Genomic DNA, 13,647 nt, shown 5'->3' on the forward strand with positions numbered 1-13,647 from the left:
TTATGAACTCTCTGTTGTAAACATAACCACGTGCTGATGTTCCTAGCAGCTTGCGTGTAGCAATTGCCTGACTATCAAATACTGTAATAACAAACGTGAACAAACCTTGATAGTTTTTATTCCACCTGTTTTGAGCATATCAAGAAATAATTGATAGACATCATCAGCTATATATGCTACATTTTCAATCTAATTGTTTTCTATCATAGTAACATTTTTTCCTTTTGAAGCATTAATTAATAATTCTTGTGATTCTTTCCCAGGTTTCAATATGTAACACTGTTTTCATAAATGTCTTTTAAAAAGAAATCATGAACCTCATTGCTTCAATGTTATTTGCTCCTTCAGTTCTCTATCAAAACCTTTGTCATCATTACAAAAGTTTATATCACAGTATATCATGTTAAGGCAAACTAAACTGTATCGGGCTGAACTCATTTACAATAAGGTTAATTTGTACTAGGGTTGATGATGCATTTAAGTTAGCATTAGTACAGTATGTTGATACAATAATTAGTTTTGGATTCCAAACCTTGTTATTTTTGACTGGAATAAGAATGTAGATTCTAACATTTGAAAGGGTAGTCCCATACCGAAAATAGTTCTAGTCGAAATTACAAAATACCAGTCAGGAACAGGAAAACAATCATTTCAAATTAAACATCTGGAAAATTTGGCTTGGTCATTCTTATTTCATACAGTAGATAGTAGTGTGGGGAAATATATCGTCTGCTCTGATCAGCCCTGTTTGTTAACATTTCGCCAGTGTGCTAAGGATAGAACACTGAGTTAAACAGACAGGTACATAGCTGAGAGAATTTACAATAAGCCACTCCCAATTTACTCGCTGCCTAGGCAGCAAATGTTGCCGGTTTAAGTACTCGTCAAATAGCCTAATTAAGGCAATGTTTACATTTTATCGCAAATTAGAAATTTCGAAAATTGCCATTTAAAAAGTTGAAAAGGTTTTCAATGATTTAATATTCAGAAAACTATTATTGTTCCTTTTATTAAACAAACTGGCGACTGAAGGGTCAATTTCAGCAGGGCATTCTTACACATAATGCTTTCTTTAATTGAGATATTTATTGAACAAAATCAGATCAATATTCATAATTGTATATTCATACTAAATACACATTATTTATCAGTTTTCTACTTCAGAAAAAGGGTACTGATTGGCACTCATTGAGCCTAGAGGTGTTTTGCTTTCAGTAACATGACGATCAAAATACTTTTTTTGCTAAACACAGATTTTTATCAGACTTTTAAATAGTTTAACAAGACTTCATGTATAAAAAATGCTACCCTATTGGTCTCTTTTATTATATGCCACATTGCACATGCTTTTCATTCTCTCTTTCCCTGACCCTTTCAACAAAAAATAATTAAATCGCTCGACTCGATGTAATACATAAATCTATGAAAGTAGTTAAGAGGTTCCTAACGATCTCTGCTTTGTTTATATTACATTTTAGGCATTTCCCTTTGCAATTACTTCTAAACGTGATTGTCCGGACACTTTTGTATTCATCATTGTCAAAAGAGAACACTTTGCGGCGAATGAATCTTAGAATTAGAATCTTCTTTGGTGATTGATTTTACAAATGTAATTACATTTCACGTTTGTTATTATTTATTGATAATTTTATTAAGATTATGAAAATTTGCCTGCACCCTATGTGCGATCGCGTCCACATTATGAAAAATAGTATAAAAAATATATATAGCCCTTTAAAATCTTCACTTCAGTTATTTGTATGTCCTAAGACCATAAGTGGCATGAGTTAAAAGGGATTGCACACTCCAGCCATATATATCTTATTACCAAATAAATTACACGGATAATCAGTTTCAAATCATAGATAACCCACTGTCAGGTAAAACCTGTTTCGTAATCAGATAAAGTTTCATCAGCTTTATTTTATAGATGCACTTGAAAAAGAATGCCATTAGGTTAATATTCGTAAGAGAATAATCAAGAAAGTTGTTTTTACAACGATTTCGTATATAAATTAGTTTATTATTTTTCTGCCGCTGGTAAGGCTGGCCTATTCTCGTTTTATATATTAAAAACCTTATCTATATATTATTAATTACACTGCTAAAAGCTGAGGATGTGTGCGATATACACAGACTTTGGCGAATATATATTTTAATTTTAGTATTCGTAATTCTTTGTTTGTTTATTGCCAGAGTAAGTATAATGATACTTTTGATTATGAATTTGTATTATCTCACATCTATCCACTTGAGCAGACACTGTGGGGATTTCTTAATGGTTTTAAACAATTACTGCAATATGTTTTTGGAAAGTGTTGCATATGGTACTCTGAATTTTCTTACATCATCTACAGATAGAATAGGGATCCCTAGTAGAGGAATAACTGGTGATTAACCTTTATTTTTGTTAATATAACTTGTGTTTTTTTCTCACTTTCCCTTAATGCATACTTGGTTAAGATTTACCATGTACGTTTTTATAACGTTAAACATTCCATTCCCTTCTCAAAATAGTGTTTGGTTTGCACAGCATATCTCCTTAACACAGTTCATATCTTAATGAAGTTTAAAGTCAATACCTCAAAACCACATGTACAAAATGCAAATTGTCTCGAGGTTTCTGAAGATTGAATGTAGCAATCTCGTTAAAATATTTGTATATGGCATTCCTCCACCACCAAACGATTGGGATTGGAATGATTTGATTTGTCTGATTGTGAAACCTTGCGTTTCAATCTTGTCAGCATTTTAATCATATTTGGCTTCCAGATTGCCAAGAAAGAAATACTTGTTTTGCTTCATCGATTTCATTTTCAATGTGTGTTTGCTGGGCATATATATTGCTCTTTAGAGTCATACATGCAACTGTTTTTGCGGCCATGCAATAACATCAATATATGTATCAGCACAGTACATAATGATATACGCTATGATGTTTCCATAGTATACGTTACTGATATAAGTTTTATAAAATCGTGTTGGCTGTTGGCGAAGGCGCAATTGCATCTAGGATTATCCAATGAAAACACATAAACCCTTCCGAGTTGGTAAATCAAGTGGGTTTCCTTGTCCTATCATCGTTGAGAAAACCGTTTAATAACAATCCGTTGTATAAAGGAATGTTTTTCCTGCATTTTTGGGGCATTTTGCAAAAGACGGACTACTTTTTCACGCATCATTGCATTAAACGTTAGTAGGGTTTATTGTCGGATGGTTTAAGGATGCAAGGTCACTTTGGATGAATATAAATTACATGCATATAAAATAAAGTTCAATATCAGTCCAGAAAATAAACAAGAGCTATCAGGGTAAATGACAATACGTAAGCTTAACGCTTATGGAATTTCTAAACATATATTTAATGTCAAATTGTCTGATATGAATATGTGTAACACGTTAATAAATGCAAATGTAAGCAGCGCTTTAAGATAAAACTGGACATCTTTTTTGAATGAAGTCCCATCTAGAAGCAGTACAAAACAATTTCAGGAAATCGGTAGTGCAGGAAAAGCATTCAAACCATAAACATCAGCTTCAATAGAACCGAGTTTTTCAAGTTTATTTCACATTTGAATTAGCGTCCAGGATGTCAGATAAATAGCGTTCAAACTTGATCCCTAACCTGTTTCAGAGACTGATACGCCAGCTTTTTATAGTTTCATTAAAGGATTATCGCGGACACACTCATACCATGCAAAACCTTTTGAGAAAACTATAGATGTCCCTATTCACTGAGAGATTCTTTGTCGGATACCCCCGATACACACTTAGCTATGCTTCGTTGTGTACCGTGGGCAATTTGGCTAGGAAAGTTATGAATAATTAATGAGGCAGTTGAATTGGTTCCGCAAAGTACCAGATGCTTTACAGTCGAAAAATATTCTGACGATTGCCGGAATTGAACTAGGTCTGCCTTCTCAGTACAATAATAATTGGCAGTAGTCAAGACCAAACGACCATAGAGGCTACTGACACTCTATAGTTATTGAACACTTTTTGAGTGTAACATGCGAATTAATTGAAAAAAGAGTTGTCTCTCCTGTCTCATGCATATTCATTAAAACAAGATTTTATCAGTCAATTGTCCCACGGTATATATAAAGTGAAACGGAAAAGGTACCGTGGTTGACGACGATGTGACATATTAAAAGCCTTTAAAATTGAATGCATTTTTAAGCCGTACTCTGATATGTTATCATTTATAAAGTTGTTTTATTTTCTCGTGTGTCTATTGGCAGGTGCTTTTCGTTTATGTTTGTGCTTCCGTTTAGCAAGATTACAGTCTATGGTTATAAATATACATGAGTTAGATTTTAAAGTAATTTTGTCATTCACCTTATTTGTTTATTTCCTTTTTTGAAGATTTTGGTCCATACAGAAAATGCTGTTGAAATTGACAAAAAATATAACTGACCGATCGAAATCTTTGTACTACATCCAAACCTTCATTTTCCTCGATTGATTTAGGATACAAGTGTCGCGAATGAAAATGGTTCGTCTCTCAGGGCGACTGGAATTATCCAAATACACTTTTATAAAGAAATGAAACAATAAAGTTTCCAAATTTATCCAACGATGTTTACGTCTCCATCGACAAAATATGAGTGCTAATACATCAAATTACACAAAAGACAAATTCACACAATGCCAACATGTATATTATAGTAATAAATCATACCTGGAATTATCCAAATACACTTTTATAAAGAAATGAAACAATAAAGTTTCCAAATTTATCCAACGATGTTTACGACTCCATCGACAAAATATGAGTGCGCTGTGCACGAGGAAAATACCGCCACCAGCTGTGCACGAGGCGAACTACTTTAATAAATATAGAAAGTGAAAGCGAAAATGAAAGTGAAATTAGTATATGAATTAATGAATGATAGGAATGACTGAAAGGAATGGAAGAATAGGAAAATGGATTATCAAAAGAAAGATGGACTTGGAAAGTACGTGTACTGGATAAACATACATGTAGACATGTAGACATATGACACTAACACAAACATATAGAGCAGGGCAAATTGACCCCGCGACACCCTCCCCCCTTCGGGTAAATGGCGTCCCGACATTTCAAATTCAGTACATAGTTTACTGTCCATAGTTACTAACATGAAAACAAATGCTGTCAGAGCACAAGCTTGTCTACTTAGGTTTACCGTAATTAGCAACTGCAAGCTAAATGAATACCTTAACATTCCATACAGTAACTACTACTACATTCTATACTTAAGTGCACTGTTAAACACTAGCTACACATATACATACAAACTAAATAATCATACAAAAAACAACTGAAATAGGCCTATTTCCATGCAGTACCAGACCCTGCCTTTATGGCGTAGTCTGAATTAAGATATGCTCAATGTCTTAAACAGAATGATGCACATTATGTTTTCATCATATATTATACAACTGGCACAAAAGCTGTATAAAAAACATATCACGGAAAATCTTGTTAGAAGATTTTACCAAAATTTCTTCAAGTGTATTAAAACATCTCAATCCGCACAAAAAAACTCTTCATGTAAATGATGTGAATACTTTGATGTCACTATGTTATTTCATTGTTGGTGTAACGGTAAATGGTGACTATGTGACCCACGTGTCACTCTGCATCCAAGTAGGGCGCTGAGTGATGCGACTCGTCCTCCGCTGTGGTATCACATACCTTGGCGATGGCGTTGACAAACTAGGTAATACATCCGCATGTGTCATATCCGGTAAGTTGTCGCATAGAACGGCAGTATTAGCTACAGCTGCAGTAGGTGACAATGAACTCTGCGGTAACGCTTGCTGAGCCTCACTTATATTGCCAGAACAATCTGTATCGTCGGTTACATCGATGCCAGACAGATCCCTTGAATCAGGGGAACGAAGAGGTGCAAGAAGTGGAATGCCAGACAAAGGCAGGATAAGGTTTCTGTGAAGGGTTCGCACTGGACCTCTAGCAAACTCTTTCCTCACTCGAAAGACGGGGATATCAGGATTCGGCTGACTGATGACGACATACACGTCCCTGCACCACCGATCCGCAAGCTTGTGGCGACCCCTGATACCAACCATCTTGACAAGAACCTTATCGCCAACCGCTACTTTCGCTTCCCGTACTCTTGTATCGTAACGTCTCTTGTGACGACGTGCTTGGCGTCGAGCCTCGCGAGTCGCAGCTTTGTAGGCAAACCCAAGACGCTCCTGAATACCCTGAATAAAAGTTGACCTATCTGAAGAAGAAAAATCTGGCTCAATGCCCAAGAACGCATCTATAGCTAGTCTCGGATGTCTCCCGAACATCAAAAAGTATGGCGTCATGCCGGTACTCTCATGCCGAGTAGCATTGTAAGCGTGTACCAATGTTGGTAAGTGGGCTTTCCAGTTCTGTTTTCTCTCATCATCGAGTGTCCCAATCATGTTCATAAGTGTTTGATTGAAACGTTCGGCCATGCCGTTGCATTGTGGGTGATACGGGGTCGTACGACTTTTCTCGACCTTTGCAATGTCGCAAAGTTCCCTTATAATAGCACTCTCAAAGTTGCGTCCCTGGTAATTATGTAGACGACTTGGGAACCCGTAATGTACAATGAACTGCTCAAATAGCGCTTTGGCAGTGGACCGAGCTGTTTCATTTCTCATTGGTATGGCCTGCGCATACCGAGTGAAATGGTCTGTGATGACCAACACTTTCTCAAATCCTCCTTTGGACATATCTAAAGTAAGAAAGTCAATGCATACAAGTTCGAGAGGGTACGTGGTTTCGATGGAAACCAATTCTGCAGAGACCTTTTCTCTTGTCTTACGACAAATGCACCTCTCACAGAGCCTGATACGTGTTTCAACAAACGAGTCGAGACCTGGCCAAAAGAATCGAGATTTTATCAAAGAAAGTGTACGTTCTTTGCCCTGGTGACCTGCCTCATCATGTAGACCCGCAAATATAATATCGTAAAAGACGTCTGGAACAACCAACTGGTCTACAGGATGACCATTTGACATACCATGACGGTACAACAAACCATCCCGAAAGAATAACATGTTCCGCTCCCTCAGCAACTTCCTGACTGACTCATCTTCTAAGCACATCTGGCGCCGAGTCAGTCTAGAACTTGACTTCAAAATCTCTGCCACCCTACTGATAGCTCTATCCCGAGCCTGTTCAACTTTCCAATCAATATCAGCTAATGGAGTGTCAAGATCAACCTCGTCCCTTGGTGTCTGAGCTGCCGTTTGTGAGAATGACAAACACTCAATAATAGGACAAACTCTCACTAGATGGTAATCAAACAAAGCTTTGATGACGTCCGGAAACATAACGTTCTCCTCACTCCGCGAAACACCAGGAAGACGGGAAAGAATATCTGCATCTATATTCTCTTTTCCTGAACGGTAGACAATATTGAAATTGAAGGCTGACAACGCTGCTAACCATCTGTGTGACAAAGCGTCAAGTTTCGCTGATTTGAACGCATAGGTCAAGGGGTTATTGTCGGTGCGAACGCAAAATTCATTACCATAAAGGTAATCGTAAAATTTGTCCACGACAGCCCATTTGAGTGACAAGAACTCAAGCTTATGAGCAGGGTAGTTGCGTTCACCACCGCGTAACCCACGAGACGCGTATGCGACGACCTTTTCAACCCCGTCAACTTTCTGATATAGAACAGCTCCAAGACCAACACTGCTTGCATCAATGTTGAGAATAAATGGCTTAGAGAAGTCTGCATATGTAAGAACAGGAGCCGAACACAAACGATCGATAATGATCTCAAATGCCTTCTGATGGATTTCACCCCACTCCAAAGGCTGACGTTCTCTGCTTTTCTTCTTCTCCTTCTTGTCCTCAACAAGCAAATCGTTGAGTGGTTTGGCGAGATGGGCAAATTGGGGAATGAACCGCCTGTAATACCCCGCAAACCCGAGAAAACTCCTCAACTCCTTCAGATTAGAGGGCACCTTCCACCTCCTCAATACTTCAATCTTCTCAGGATCTGTCTGCACTCCATACTCACTCACAACATGACCCAAGTACTTCACCTCTCGCTTAAAGAACTCGCACTTACTCCCTTTCAGTTTCAATCCAGCAGACTCCAAGCGCTGAAAGACAGATTCAAGACGTCTGAAATGACTATCAAGAGAATCACTAAATATGATTATATCATCTAAGTAGATGAGACACTCCTTCAAGTGCAGTTCTCCCATGCTACGTTCCATGAGCCGCTGAAATGTGGCTGGGGCGTTGGTTAAACCAAAGGCCATCCTGTTACACTCAAAGAAGCCGAGAGGCCCCACAGAAAAAGCAGTCTTGGGCTTATCAGCCTCTTTCATGGCAACCTGCCAATAGCCGGAACGTAAGTCAAGCTTACTGAAATACTTGGAGCCAGTGAGAGCGTCAATTGTCTCGTCAATACGAGGAAGAGCGTAAGCATCCTTAATAGTTTTACTATTAAGGCGCCGGAAGTCAATACAAAAACGCAAAGACTTATCCTTTTTTCTAACGAGAACCACATTGGAAGAGAAAGGAGATTTAGATTCTCGAATAGCTCCTGCATCTAACATCTCACGCAAATGCTCCCTCACCTCTTCAAACATCCCAGGTGGAATCCGTCTATATGGCTCTTTGAATGGAGTAGAATCTGTAAGGTTAATCTCATGCTGAACCAAAGACGTACAACCCAAGTCAGTAATGTCTGTTGAAAACAAGTGTTTCCACCGAGAAAGAAAAGTGCTGGCCTGTTCCTGCTCACCATGTGTTAATGTACCGCTGGGGACACAAATGCCTAGCTCTTCAAGAGTCTTATCAGCGTTACGTGTTTTGGGAATGGAACCCTCCGAGGGATCAACCTTCCTAACAACGTCGACCTCATGAAGAGAGCAAATGACAGACTTAGGAATGATAGATAAAGTCTTAACAGAGAGATTGCAAATTCTAACAGGAATCTTACTGAACGACGTGTTTGGATTAACCCGAACAACTCTGGGGCTAACACTCAATCCTTGTGACCGCTCGTCAGTGTCTGTCATGCCATCAGTAAAATCTCCCACTCCTCTGACCAAACCGGTAACTGTCTTAGTCTCATTCGGCCGAATTATGATTGGTTTCTTTGAAAATGCCTTCACAGAAAGTGTGGTAACTGTTGTCAAGGAAGACAATACATCTTGCCATACAGGAGGCATATGCTGTAATTGTGAAGATGACTTGACATAATTGATAACATTGGTACCTACCAGCATAGGAACACTGGATGAATAAGCTGTGTCAGGTATGATCAGTACCGGTACAGAAACAGGGACAATATCCAGCGACGGAAATGTCATATCAATCAAACAGTATCCACAATATGGAACCTTCGCATCATTTGCACCAGAAATATCAAGTTCAAAATCTTTTAGACTATAAAGTGTAGGCCTAGGGTAAAGAGAGCTATAAAAACGTTGGCTTAGAGTAGTAACCATTGAACCCGTGTCAAGCAAGGCAGAACAGGATGTGCCATTCAAAAGAACAGTCGTCTCATTCGGTCTACCAATCAAGGGCGCTGTGTGAATGGGTACCGGACCTCCTATCGGCTCCCTTTCGATGAAGGTCCGTTCTTGTTTAAACCCACCACAGGCTTATTCTCATTGACGGGAGAAGCTGGGGCATTTCTGTTTGTATTGGGCTGATTCTGTCCCTTCTTCATGACACTGAAGTCTTTCTCTATATTAGACACCCTAGTGTTTAACAACTTGAACTGAGCAGTCATATCTTGCATCTGCTGCAACAATCTGCTCTCGACTACATTCATTTGCTGGACAGCAGGCTCAACAATCTGTTGCTTTGGCTGCATGTCCAACTCCATCTGACGTAGCTCTTTGCGGAATTTGTTAAAACCAAGAGCAGTCTCGTATTTATATCGAGACATGTTGTGCAGCTCAGAGTTACGTAACCCAGCCCACAATCTGTTTCGCAGCATTTCATCTTTAGTTGCTGAATCAAGGGTGATGTTAGACAAGATCTGCTCTAAACGAAGACTATACTCAGCAACCGACTCACCAGCTCCCTGCCTTGCATTATAAAACTTCTCTTTGAGTTTCTCACTGGAGTGAATATTACCATAGACAGCCTCCAGTTCATCAACAATATCTTCTACAGTGGCTGACTCGCCAACATGTAAAAGTACCAGACGAGCCCTACCCTTAAGACTCTTTCGAATGGCTTCAAGAATAATTGGTGTAGAATAAACCTGACTACGCAACAAACACTTCAAGTCATAAAGCCAAAGGTCAAATTCATCTGGTTTCTCACCAGAAAACTCAACAAGTTTTGGAACCTTGAATGCGCTATCTTTGCGATCGTTCGTAAACTTCAGTGAATCAAAAGGATCAAAAACAGGATCTGAGCGAGTAACTGGTGGTTGAAATGAAGACTTAACAGCAGCAACCACTGGCTTAGGCTTGTCATCCAGAAATGGGTTGTTGGGAGAAAATGAAAGAAGTTTCTGGCGAGTGCCTCCACCTGACTCTGTATCAAAATCAAACTGTCGCAACTGACGCACAACTTTCTCAGGAGTTGGCGTAAGGACACGAGTTGTGTCTGCATCAAAATGAGGAGAGCTAGAAGTTTCAAATACCCTGTACCTCCCTGATTTTCGTAGCTGCTCTGCAAAATAATTCAGCTCCTCATCTTGGATCCCAGTGATCTCACCAGTAGTGTCCATTGTATCAACAACTGAATGAATATTTCCAAATGTTCAAGTTGTATGAACAAGAAAATTGGAATCTATTCAAACTGGGTACATATATGACTATGAGTTTGAATGAATTTAAATAATGGTAATTATATTGAATTGAGAATTTTAAGTGTTTAAAATCAACACTTTGTTATTTATTGATGTTATCAACTGGTTTGACAATGTTTATCACTAGATAAATGTGTAAAACTATTATGTCAATGAATATATGTATCACTATGAAGATGACCAAGTGTGTGCAGTATACTGTATAATTAAATAACCAGATTTGCAAACTTAAATTATACTGTAAATTGAATTAATTAAATGAAAAATTATTTCATTTAATTAACTTCAAAACCTTCACAATACCTTCTATGAGAGCGCTCTCAAAATAATACTGTTCTTGTATTTTCAAAATAAAAGATCAGTATTCTGAACCTAGAAAAATATGGCAATAAAAATGACTACTAAAGAGACCTAGATACTACATACATTACTACTACTATGTTCAACTGCAATCTCTCCTCTACGTACACAGTGTAAACACTAAACTTTGCTAAAAGCTAAACAACTATGTGTCTATCTGTATGAAGTAAGACAAAAAGAACCTAGTAAATCTGACCAAGATTTATGCTTTTTTTTTTTTTTTTTTTTTTTTTTTTTTTACAAAATATATAAATAACACAGGGGTATAATAGGGGTATAATATACCGGTGGACTCAAAGACAAAGTGAAAAACAGACACAAGGGACTTGTAGAAAGAAAGAGAAGAATGGATTTATTCAAGTCAATCAAATGCCTTTGTATTATCAATAAGTTGTTAAGTAAATGAATGTAATGCGATGTTAATTGCTCACCAACACCTTTGTTATGCTACAACTGCAACAGGATGTGTAAGAGCTGCATGCTGTGCTGTGCCCAGGTATGTTCACTCAAAATACTATCTGAAACATTACATCAAAAATTTAAACAATTGAAAAATAAATTCATAAAGCAATCAATCAAAATATCAAAATTAATTAATTAAATATTCAAAACACTAAATAAATTGTCCATGTAGTATGAAGTCTGAAGTCCCAATTTGTAATGTTGATCAATGTAGAATGTCACCGATGAAATGCTTATGTTGATTTAATCAGCTATCAAATCAAGGAAACTGCTATTTAAATAGTCTAAGTTTCACTTCCAATGAAATAATGCACTAAATAGTGTCAATATTCTCACAAGACACGTATATCTATCAAAAACAACCACGCACTTATTATATAAGTGTCAAATGAAATATAAATAAGACGAAATGTCACCAAAATCGTCTGTCAATTTAAAACCGGATGTTTACAACCATTCACTGTTGACCACTGGTTCCCGGTCTCGTCCCGGAAGACCTATAACATGTGCTCGCCATGTGCCTGATCACGTGTGTAGTCATGTGACCGCGCTCGACGAAACGACCAAACCGTGCAGAATGAGCTGGATTATGACCCCAAGCCGAAACCCAAAAGCTACACTGGCCACCAATGTCGCGAATGAAAATGGTTCGTCTCTCAGGGCGACTGGAATTATCCAAATACACTTTTATAAAGAAATGAAACAATAAAGTTTCCAAATTTATCCAACGATGTTTACGTCTCCATCGACAAAATATGAGTGCTAATACATCAAATTACACAAAAGACAAATTCACACAATGCCAACATGTATATTATAGTAATAAATCATACCTGGAATTATCCAAATACACTTTTATAAAGAAATGAAACAATAAAGTTTCCAAATTTATCCAACGATGTTTACGACTCCATCGACAAAATATGAGTGCGCTGTGCACGAGGAAAATACCGCCACCAGCTGTGCACGAGGCGAACTACTTTAATAAATATAGAAAGTGAAAGCGAAAATGAAAGTGAAATTAGTATATGAATTAGTGAATGATAGGAATGACTGAAAGGAATGGAAGAATAGGAAAATGGATTATCAAAAGAAAGATGGACTTGGAAAGTACGTGTACTGGATAAACATACATGTAGACATGTAGACATATGACACTAACACAAACATATAGAGCAGGGCAAATTGACCCCGCGACACAAGCCAATGTCCTTTTTATCGCCTTTAAAGGCTAATGAAAATATTACCCCCGCACGCCTGATCACAAAGGAAAGAGCATTTTGTTGCAAATTGGGTTAAAGACCAACAACAGAAATAATTTATCAGGATGTTTTTCTTTTGAAAAAATAAACTACGGTTTCCAATTTGTTTCGCCAAAGCTGCTCTAAACAACAATCCGATAAGATTTATGCCGAGGACCTTTGTGCTTAGGAAGGAACACATTAGCAGTAAATGACGGTGATCTAGGATGAAGTATTTGATGTTTTATGTGATGCTCCCTTTTGTCAAATAAAAGTTCAATTTAGAACATTAAAGTTTCACCCACTGCATAACCCTTTAATGAGTCCCATATGAATGATGATGCAGCTACCACAGCTAGGAATTTCAGAACGAGGCGTATCATAATCTGGGAAGGAAAACAATTTGACTAGATATAGATTTTTTACTTATTAAGTTATTATCATCGGGTATGTTTATGTTTTTAATTAACAATTTCACTTACCTTTTTAAGAATGAAATATTGTATTTGCAGAGTTTGACGATATACAATGCCAAAGACAGGGTATACCTTTATGGTATAACTTTATACCTTTATGCATCGTACATATACACTGTGTATAACATAAATAACTTGCGTTACAGTGGTTACTATCCAGTTATATTACAAAGTATATAGACTTGTACAGTTTATACATTGCAAAATATTTGCAAGTTTGCGATCGCAGTAAACATGTACTGACCTGAATGGAACAAATACATGAAATCCTCTTCATGTTGATGGTTAAGTGCAGATAGAATCACCGCATATTGACATCGCAAAATG

This window comes from Mya arenaria, chromosome 8 (assembly GCF_026914265.1).
Source record: "Mya arenaria isolate MELC-2E11 chromosome 8, ASM2691426v1".
NCBI lineage: Eukaryota > Metazoa > Mollusca > Bivalvia > Myida > Myidae > Mya > Mya arenaria.